Raw genomic sequence first — 9,768 nt, forward strand, 5'->3', positions numbered from 1 at the left:
TAATGGAATTACCACCTGAAATGGCTAAAAAAAGACTCAGTTGCCCAGATATGCCCACCCAATTTAGTCAAAAAAGACAATGAGAAAATAAAACTAACTGCATCTTAATTATAAGAGCTACTGCTTTCACATGCATTAAACGTTGTCTGGTTGTTTATTATCATTATTATTTTTAATTTATTGATTTTATGTGTTTATTTTTATTTATTTTTATTTATTTGACAGAGACAGAGAGTCAGAGAGAGGGATAGACAGGGAAAGACAGACAGGAACAGAGAGAGATGAAAAGCATCAATCACCAGTCCTTTACTGCGCGTTGCAACACCTTAGCTGTTCATTGATTGCTCTCATACGTGCCTTGACTGTGGGCCTTCAGCAGACCGAGTAACCCCTTGCTGGAGCCAGCAACCTTGGATTCAAGCTGGTGGGCTTTTTGCTCAAACCAGATGAGCCCGCGCTCAAGCTAGCGACCTTAGGGTCTCAAACCTGGGTCTTCTGCATCCCAGTCCGATGCTCTATCCACTGCGCCACCACCTGGCCAGGCTAATTTATTGATTTTAAAGAAAGAAGGGAGAAAGACAGGAACATTAACCTGTTCCTGTATGTGCCCTGACCATGGATCAAACTGGCAACCTCTGCATTTTGGGACAGTGCTCCAACCAACCTAGCCATCCAGCCAGCTAGTGTCTGGTGGTTTATTTTATAAGTATCTACTGTCACACTGAACAGAGGCTTTTTTTAACATGGACAACTAAGTATAGTTGAAATTCAATAGCTTTTTTATTCACTAATTCAGTTTCATCCTATTTTCTTTCTTTAAAAAAAATATTTATTTCAGAGAGGAAGGGATAGAGAGAGACAGAAACATAGGTCTGCTCCTGTATGTGCCCTAACCAGAGATGGAACCAGCAACCTCTGCACTGTGGAATGATGCTCTAACCAACTAAACTATCTGGTCAGGGTTGTTTCATTCTATTTTTTTCTTGAGATATTTCAGCATAGTATAGTCAATAATATTTTGCCTTTATTCTTCAGGTTATATTTTAATTAAGGGCAAGGGTTAATGCCTTTGCCAACAGGGCTATTTAAATGGTTTACTCCAGACTTGTAAAGTCAGTATGAATTCCCAATGAAATGTAATTAATTGTACTGATTTAGTAAACATGTGACTTTGATGTATAAGAAAAAATAGCCCTGGCTGGTTGGCTCAGTGGTAGAGCGTCGGCCTAGCGTGCAGAGGACCCGGGTTCGATTCCCGTCCAGGGCACACAGGAGAAGCGCCCATTTGCTTCTCCACCCCTCCGCCACGCTTTCCTCTCTGTCTCTCTCTTCCCCTCCCGCAGCCAAGGCTCCATTGGAGCAAAGATGGCCCGGGCGCTGGGGATGGCTCCTTGGCCTCTTCCCCAGGCGCTAGAGTGGCTCTGGTCGCGACATGGCGACGCCCAGGATGGGCAGAGCATCGCCCCCTGGTGGGCAGAGCGTCGCCCCTGGTGGGCGTGCCAGGTGGATCCCGGTGGGGCGCATGCGGGAGTCTGTCTGACTGTCTCTCCCTGTTTCCAGCTTCAGAAAAATGAAAATAATAATAATAATAATAATAATAATATGGCCCTGGCCGATTGGCTCAGCGGTAGAGCGTCGGGTTGGCATGTGGGGGACCAGGGTTCAATTCCCGGCCAGGGCACATAGGAGAAGCGCCCATTTGCTTCTCCACCCACACCCTCTCCTTCCTCTCTGTCTCTCTCTTCCCCTCCTGCAGCCAAGGCTCCATTGGAGCAAAGATGGCCCGAGCGCTGGGGATGGCTCCTTGGCCTCTGCCCCAGGCGCTGGAGTGGCTCTGGTCGCGGTAGAGCGACGCCCCGGAGGGGCAGAGCATCGCCCCCTGGTGGGCAGAGCATTGCCCCTGGTGGGCGTGCCGGGTGGATCCCGGTGGGGCGCATGCGGGAGTCTGTCTGACTATCTCTCCCCATTTCCAGCTTCAGAAAAATACAAAAATAATAATAATAATATGGATTGATCATTTGACTTAATTATTTTCAGGAGCTGTTAAAGCATTAAATGACAAGAAAAGTTTTTTTAACTAGAACATTACAACTGTTAAAATTGCTTAAAATTTATTTATTGGCTTTAGAGAGAGAAGGGGGAAAGAGAGAGAGAGAGAGAGAGAGAGAGAGAGAAATACTTGATCTGTTCTTGTATGTGCCCTGAGCAGGGATCAAACAGGCAACCTCCACATTTCAGGAGGATGCTCTAACCAACCAAGTTATCCAGCTAGGGCAAGATAGTTAAATTTAACCTTTATTTTATTGCTTGTACCAACATATTTTCCCAAGAAATTTCTAAAATGATTATAGATATCAATAAAAAGTAGAATTTCAAAAGTAAAACAACCAAAAAGAGGCACAGGGTCTTCTTAGGATTTTGTGACCGTGCCAACTTATTAAGCCTGTCATGTTTCCTGGCCCATACCACCTACTTCCTGCACTTAGCCGTCCTCTCTGTAAACTCAAAGGCTATCTTGTGTACTGGTACGTGTCCAGGGCCTAACACAGGTACAAGTACAGAGTATATTCCAACCTGTTTGAATAAATGACAGCACAAGCACTGCTACTAGAAAGGGGGAGTTTATAAATATTTAATGGTCAGGATACATTACTAATCCTAATTCTGAAATCTTGCCTATGCTGCAGAAGAAAAATCTAGGGCCAGCTGGCCAAGACTCAGGAACTTTCCCTGGAACAAGAGTCAGAGTTCCTATGTTGAAGCACCGATGATCTGATCAAACTTGCATTTTATCAATATATAGGGGGAACAGAGACCCATAGAGGATAAGGTGACCACACACACGCCACTCCTTATAAAGTGCTTAAACTTTGTGGTCAAATAACGTAGAAAAGAAGTCAGACAAAATGGACTTCCCTGCTGTATTCTGGCTATATCCTGTTCTGCCCCAGACCATAGAGAGGCTCAGTCTTGTCCTTGAAAAAATACCAGAGATGGAAGTAAAGATGGGATGAGGAAGTATAGCTTGAGGTTCAGCAGCCACACTCTTTACCAAACTGTAGTTGCCTCTCCCTAAATCTTCCTCCACAACACCCTTGCTTCAGGCAACTAAACTAAAGGCGAAGGGCTAGAGATGGGGGAGGTATCTGCACAGGATTTTATCCCAGCATCCAGCCCATCACCATCAGAAGAAAGATAGCCATCCAGGCTCCTGCAGGAAAGAAAGAAATAATTATAAAACAGGATTAGGTGGCTCTGAGAATCCGGAAATCTTTTTAGGCTTAGATATTTCACTTTGGGAATTATTTAGTAATCCAGTCATTCATTCTTTCAACAAAACTTTCCTGGGACTGACTTCAGGAGGGTAACTGACTTCTCCCAAGTCACAGAGTTGAGCATAAACAGGATCCAAGATCAGCTCTACCAGAGCCCAGTATGCACCCACAGGCCCTGGTGCCATCCCTGTGTACCAACCTGCTGAACTCCTGATGTTGGAAGCATTGGACTCTGAAATCACATAGGAAAATTAAGCTTGAAGAGCCATCCTGACAGGACAAGGGCAGCAAGCTCCCATCATTTCAGCAATATTGGGCAAAAAGGCTGACCCCTTGTTGAAGCTGGGACTCACAAGAGTGTAATGATGAGCCTCCTGCCTCTAATAAGAATAGACTTACTAAGGAGATAGGCTTTCCCTTGGGATGGGATCTTGAGAGGACTGCCGGGTCCTCTCAGTAGAAATGAGAGACTCTTCCGGACCAGCAAGGAGGATATACAAAAGCCCTCTGGCACAAGGGACTAATAGATTGGGAGAACGATCTGGTATAGCAGGAAACATGAGAATGGGAGGAGAGAAGCTGAGACGACATTTAAAGAGAACTAAAAGAACAACAACAACAACAAAAAAAAAAAAGGTAAGAAAGGGACCGAGTAAGGGGAGGAACCTCTCCAGGGTACAGGAGAGGCCAGAAGGATATGGGCTTAGGGAGGAAACATGGTTTTCAGAAGGAGTGAGAGGGCATGAAGGTAGGAGGGGCCTCGGAGTTTCAGAGCAGATCAGTGAGAAGCTCTGAAAGAGGAGTTAGGGAGGCCCCCCAGATGATCCAGTTACCGCTTATTCATACTGCCCAAACACCAGGCAGCTCACACAGTTCTCCGGGTCATTGCGCTCCTAGGCGCCATTCTTCCCAGGCGCATTTTTCTAACTACAGGTCTGTGGAGACCCAAGCCGAAGGGTAGCAAGGCCCCTACCCACCCCAACCAGGGCGGGCCTTTGCTGGAGACCCCAGAAGGCCGCAGTAAGTTCACCAATCCACAAAACCTAAGGCTCCAACATATCGCCCTTTCAGTAAAGCACCTCCACAAGCCCCGCCCTAAGCCCCGCCCAGGGTAGGATAGGCCAATATTCCGGACTGCCGTCCTCCACGTTCCTTAGTCTTGTCTTGCTTCCAGGATGATCGCATTGCCAGGCATCTGGCTCCCCTGCTGGCAGCCACAAAGCTGCAACAGGCGGAGGCTGCTGCAACTTCCAGGAACATTCATCCCCACCCCACCCCCCGCACCCACCCCCCTGTCCGAGCTGTCCGCTAGCCGGCTGGCACGGGTGTCCCGCCTCCCTGTCACACAGGGTCACTCGGCCGTGCAGGTAGACTATACCTCTGTTCAAGCGGGATGGGTTGAAGGCCAGCGTCACCTCCAGAGAGGTCCCGTTGACTCGCAGGCTCCAGAGCAGACGGTCACTGACTGGCAGCTGTGGGGAGAGGCAGCGTCACCTATTGTTAGAAGCCCATGGACAAGCATTGATTTCCCCTCTTGTATTCTGTGTCATTGTAGTTGCTGGGTCTATTGCTGAGAACTTAATATACGTTATTTCATTTCAATCCTAGGAGGAAGGCCATACTTTTGTCCCCTGCCCCCTTTGTTCTTCTTTTTTTCTCCCTTTTTCTTTTTCTTTCTTTTTAAAAAAATCTTCTCTCCCCCTTTATCTTTTCCTTTCTTCTCCTCTTTCTCATTATTATTATTATCATTATCATTTTTATATGAGGCAGGGAGGCAGAGACAGACTCGCGCATGCGCTCTGACCGGGATCCACTCAGCAAGCCCACAAGGGGGCGATACTCGGTTGTTCAGAACCAAGCCATTTTAGCACCTGAGGCGGCTGTGGTGCCATCCTCAGCGCCCGGGGCCAACTCGTTCCAATCGAGCCATGGCTGGAGGAGGGAATGAGAAGAAAGAGAAAGAGAGAGAGAGAGAGAGAGAGAGAGAAGCGAGAGGGGAAGGGGTGGAGAAGCAGATGGTCACTTCTCCTGTTTGCCCTGACCGGGAATTGAACCCAGGACCTCCACACGGGCCGATGCTCTACTGCTGAGCCAACCAGCCAGGGCTTCACCTTCCTATTATTATTTTGATACTGTAGTGGTAGTAATTCATAGTAGTTCATGGTGAGGTGACCTTTTATTTTTCATTATTTTTTCCTCTAAGGCTTTGTCTTTTCAATAAAATTTGTTTTTTGACTGAGCATAGTTTATCAGTGATCACTTATTAGCAATAACTGCTCAAATTTGGAAAGGGGAATTTCAGTTACTGGTGGCAAGTAGGAATTGGTAGAAACTCTGACATCAAAAATTCTGAATTGGGCCCTGGCTGGTTGGCTCAACAGTAGAGCGTTGGCCTGGCGTGCAGGAGTCCCGGATTGATTCCCGGCCAGGGCACACAGGAGAGGCACCCATTTGCTTCTCCACCCCTCCCCCTCTCCTTCCTCTCTGTCTCTCTCTTCCCCTCCCGCAGCCGAGGCTCCATTGGAGCAAAAGATGGCCCGGGCGCTGGGGATGGCTCCTTGGCCTCTACCCCAGGCGCTGGAGTGGCTCTGGTCGCAACAGAGCGACGCCCCGGATGGGCAGAGCATTGCCCCCTGGTGGGTGTGCCGGGTGGATCCCGGTAGGGCGCATGCGGGAGTCTGTCTGACTGCCTCCCTGTTTCCAGCTTTGGAAAAATACAAAATAAATAAATAAATAAATAAATAAATAAATAAATTCTGAATTGGTTCCGTTCCTATCTGTCTGTCCCTATCTATCCCTCTCTCTGACTCTCTCTCTGTCTCTGTCAAAAAAAAAAATCTGAACTAAAGGCCTGACCAGGTGGTGACGCAGAGGATAGCATGGGACTGGGACACAGAGGAGCCAAGTTCAAAACCCCAAGGTTGCTGGCTTGAGCACGGGATCAGAGGCATGAGCCCATGGTCGCTGGCTTGAGCCCAAAGTTTGCTGGCTTGAAGCCCAAGGCCACTGGCTAGAGCAAGAGGTCACTTGCTCTGCTGTAGCCCCTGGTCAAAGTACATATGAGAAAGCAATCAATGAACAACTAAGGTGCCACAATGAAGAATTGATACTTCTCGCCTGACCTGCGGTGGCGCAGTGGATAAAGCCTCGACCTGGAACACTGAGGTTGCTGGTTCAAAACCCTGGGCTTGTCTGGTCAAGGCACATATGGGAGTTGATGCTTCCTGCTGCTCCTCCCTTCTCTCTCTCTCTCTCTCTCCTCTCTAAAATTTAAAAAAAAAAAAAAAAAAAAAAAAGAATTGATGCTTCTCATCTCTCTCCCTTCCTGCCTGTCCCTATCTGTCCCTCTCTCTTTCTCTCTGTCTCTCAAACACACACACATACACACACACACAATTCTGAACTAAGGAATTCAGAGATAGCAATCTGAACTGTCCACTATATTATAATGGTGATTTTATTTTGAGATGACAATAACCTAAATGTAACCCCTTCACTATAACTGGTACTTTTTTTTTTTTTTTTTTTACAGAGACACAGAGAGAGAGAGAGAGAGAGTCAGAGAAAGGGATAGATAGGGACAGACAGACAGGAACGGAGAGATGAGAAGCATCAATCATTAGTTTTTCGTTGCGTGTTGCAACACCTTAGTTGTTCACTGATTGCTTTCTCATATGTGCCTTGACTGCAGGCCTTCAGCAGACCGAGTAACCCGTTGCTTGAGCCAGCGACCTTGGGCTCAAGCTGGCGAGCTTTGCTCAAACCAGATGAGCCCACGCTCAAGCTGGCGACCTCAGGGTCTCGAACCTGGGTCCTTCCACATCCCAGTCCAATGCTCTATCCACTGCACCACTGCCTGGTCAGGCTATAATTGGTACTTTTTGAATAGACCTGTGATGTAGAGTCCGTGGACAGAATAACATTCTTCCACAGCTCTATTGTAGGTGTTTGGGAGAATTAGAAAATATGACTGAACAAAACAGACCAAAACCTCCTATTCTCTGTGAGTGAGGGGAGACAATGAATAACAAAAAGTAAATGATCTCTTGTAATATAGTATATAGTTAGGAGGTGACAAGTAGAAGAAAGAAATAAGAATTAGAATGGATGAGTGCAGGATAGTATGCAATTTTGAATATCATGGGCAGGGTAGGCTTCATTGAAACAGTGACATCTTAGTTGACTTAAAGGAGATAAGAGTTTTCCATATGGGTACTAGGGAGTTGAGGATTCTAGGAAGAGAAACCAGCCTATGCAGAAAGCCTAAAGGACAGCAAACTACACTCCCACTTAGTTACCTGTCCACTCAGGTGCTATCCTCTGTGGGCATTGGGGAATCACCTCTCTGTTCTCTGTCTCTTGTACTCCTCAAAGCTTATTTAGTCTTTGTACCCCAGAAACTTTATTCTAGGGATCAAGCTCACCATCAATAAATCCATTCTATTTTCCCCCTTGACAAATCTTTTCTTATTTATTTATTTTCTTTAGAGACAGAAAGAATCAGAAAGAGGGATAGATAGGGACAGACAGACAGGAACAGAGAGAGATGAGAAGCATCAATCATCAATTTTTCATTGTAACACCTTATTTGTTCATTAATTGCTTTCTCATATGTTCCTTGACCGCGGGCCTTCAGCAGACCGAGTAACCCCTTGCTCAAGCCAGTGACCATAGGTCTAAGCTGGTGAGCTTTGCTCAAACCAGATGAGCCTGCGCTCAAGCCGGCAACCTTGGGGGTCTTGAACCTGGGCCCTCTGCATCCCAGTCTGACACTCCATCCACTGTGCCACCGCCTGGTCAGGCAAATCCTTTCTTTTTTAAAGATAAGGAAATTGAGGCTCAGAGAGGTTAAGTAGTTTCCCCTAGTTTCTTCAGGTAGCAGTTTGGCTCTAGTGCCCACCCATACCCTAATTACTCGGTTCCTCCTGACAATAGAGAAAGTACACGCTAGGACAGACTGTTGTTTCAGAGCCTGGACTCTGGAGCATGAATACAGCAAAAATGTATCCTTGGTTAAGTCATTTAAATTCTCTGAAACTTCTCTGATTCCCTCAAGTGGCCCTTCTCAGCTTGCTTACAGAGAGGGGGAGCCTACAAATACCCTCTTTCTCCTCCATATTGAAGACCTGTGCTCATATTATAGGATCTTTCTTGGGACACTACCTGATCTTCTACCACCTTCTTCCCCTCTCTGGCCAGCCAGAAGAGGGGCTTTGAGAGTCCCCAGAGAAGGAGAGATGGAAAGGACATATGTGGATACTCACCAGGCAGATTAAGGGCTCCATTCCCAATAAATAGCAGCAGCAGCAAAAGCCATAGGCTGCCCATAGCTCTGCTGGTTGATGATCCTGGAGGGGACTGGGAAGCAGTCCTGGCCCGAACAGAGGAATGACAGTGGCTCCAAGATAGTGAGGCACTGCTGGCACCGGTGCCACCTCTCACCTGCCTGCTAAGTGTATCACCTTGTCCCCAGGTGATCAAACGTTTTCCCTGCAGGCCTCAGGGGGCTTCTCCAGGGTGAAACTAATGCTGATGAAAGAGGGATGGAGGATGGAATGTCCCATCAGCTGCAATCAGTGGACCTCTGGGGACACCCATTCAAATTGGTGACTATCCCCAAGGCCCCTAATTGTCAGTCTTTGCTGAACAGCTGGTCAGCCTTCCCCTCCACACAGCACCAGAGAATCTGATGTGGCTGATCTCATCGGCCTCCCAACTCCTGGGCTGAGAGCTCCCCATTTGACTTTAGAGATAGAAATCAATCTCACCCATTGCACAGATAGGGAAAATGAGGCCCAAGTGATTTCCTGAGGACCAGAACCTTGTCCGTCAATTATCTTCTTTTTTTTTTTTTTTTTTTGATAACAGAGACAGGGAGAGTCACAGAGATGGACAGATAGGGACAGACAGAAAGAAAGGGAGAGAGATGAGAAACATCAATTCTTCGTTGCGGCTTCTTAGTTGTTCATTGATTGATTTCTCATATGTGCCTTGACCGGGGGACTATAGCAGAGCAAGTAACCCCTTGCTCAAGCCAGCGACCTTGGGCTCAAGCTGGTGAGCCTTGCCCAAACCAGATGAGCCCATGCTCAAGCTGGCGATCCCGGGTCTTGAACCTGGGTCCTCCACATCCAAGTCCGACACTCTATCCACTGCGCCACTGCCTGGTCAGGCATCAATTCTCTCTCTCCCTATTGCCTTTGACTGCCACAGCTTTCTCAAACACTCTGCATTGCCTACCTCTAGAACCTGCTGTGCCTCTCAAAAGAAGATCCCAAAGAGGCCTCATAGATCACAAGTTCTCCCAGCAGACTTCATTAACTCTTCCTGCTGTCTCCCAGTATGCTTCAGTGCTCCTCCAGCAAGCCTGCCAGTACCCACACTTGGCCCAGTCATTCTCCGTTGTTCCAACATGGAGCTGCCTGTGTCTACATGGCTTGGTCAATGGTGACCCCATTAGACCAGGGCTCCCCAGAATGAGGACCAGTTTCTT

Source organism: Saccopteryx bilineata, chromosome 3, assembly GCF_036850765.1.
Source record: "Saccopteryx bilineata isolate mSacBil1 chromosome 3, mSacBil1_pri_phased_curated, whole genome shotgun sequence".
NCBI lineage: Eukaryota > Metazoa > Chordata > Mammalia > Chiroptera > Emballonuridae > Saccopteryx > Saccopteryx bilineata.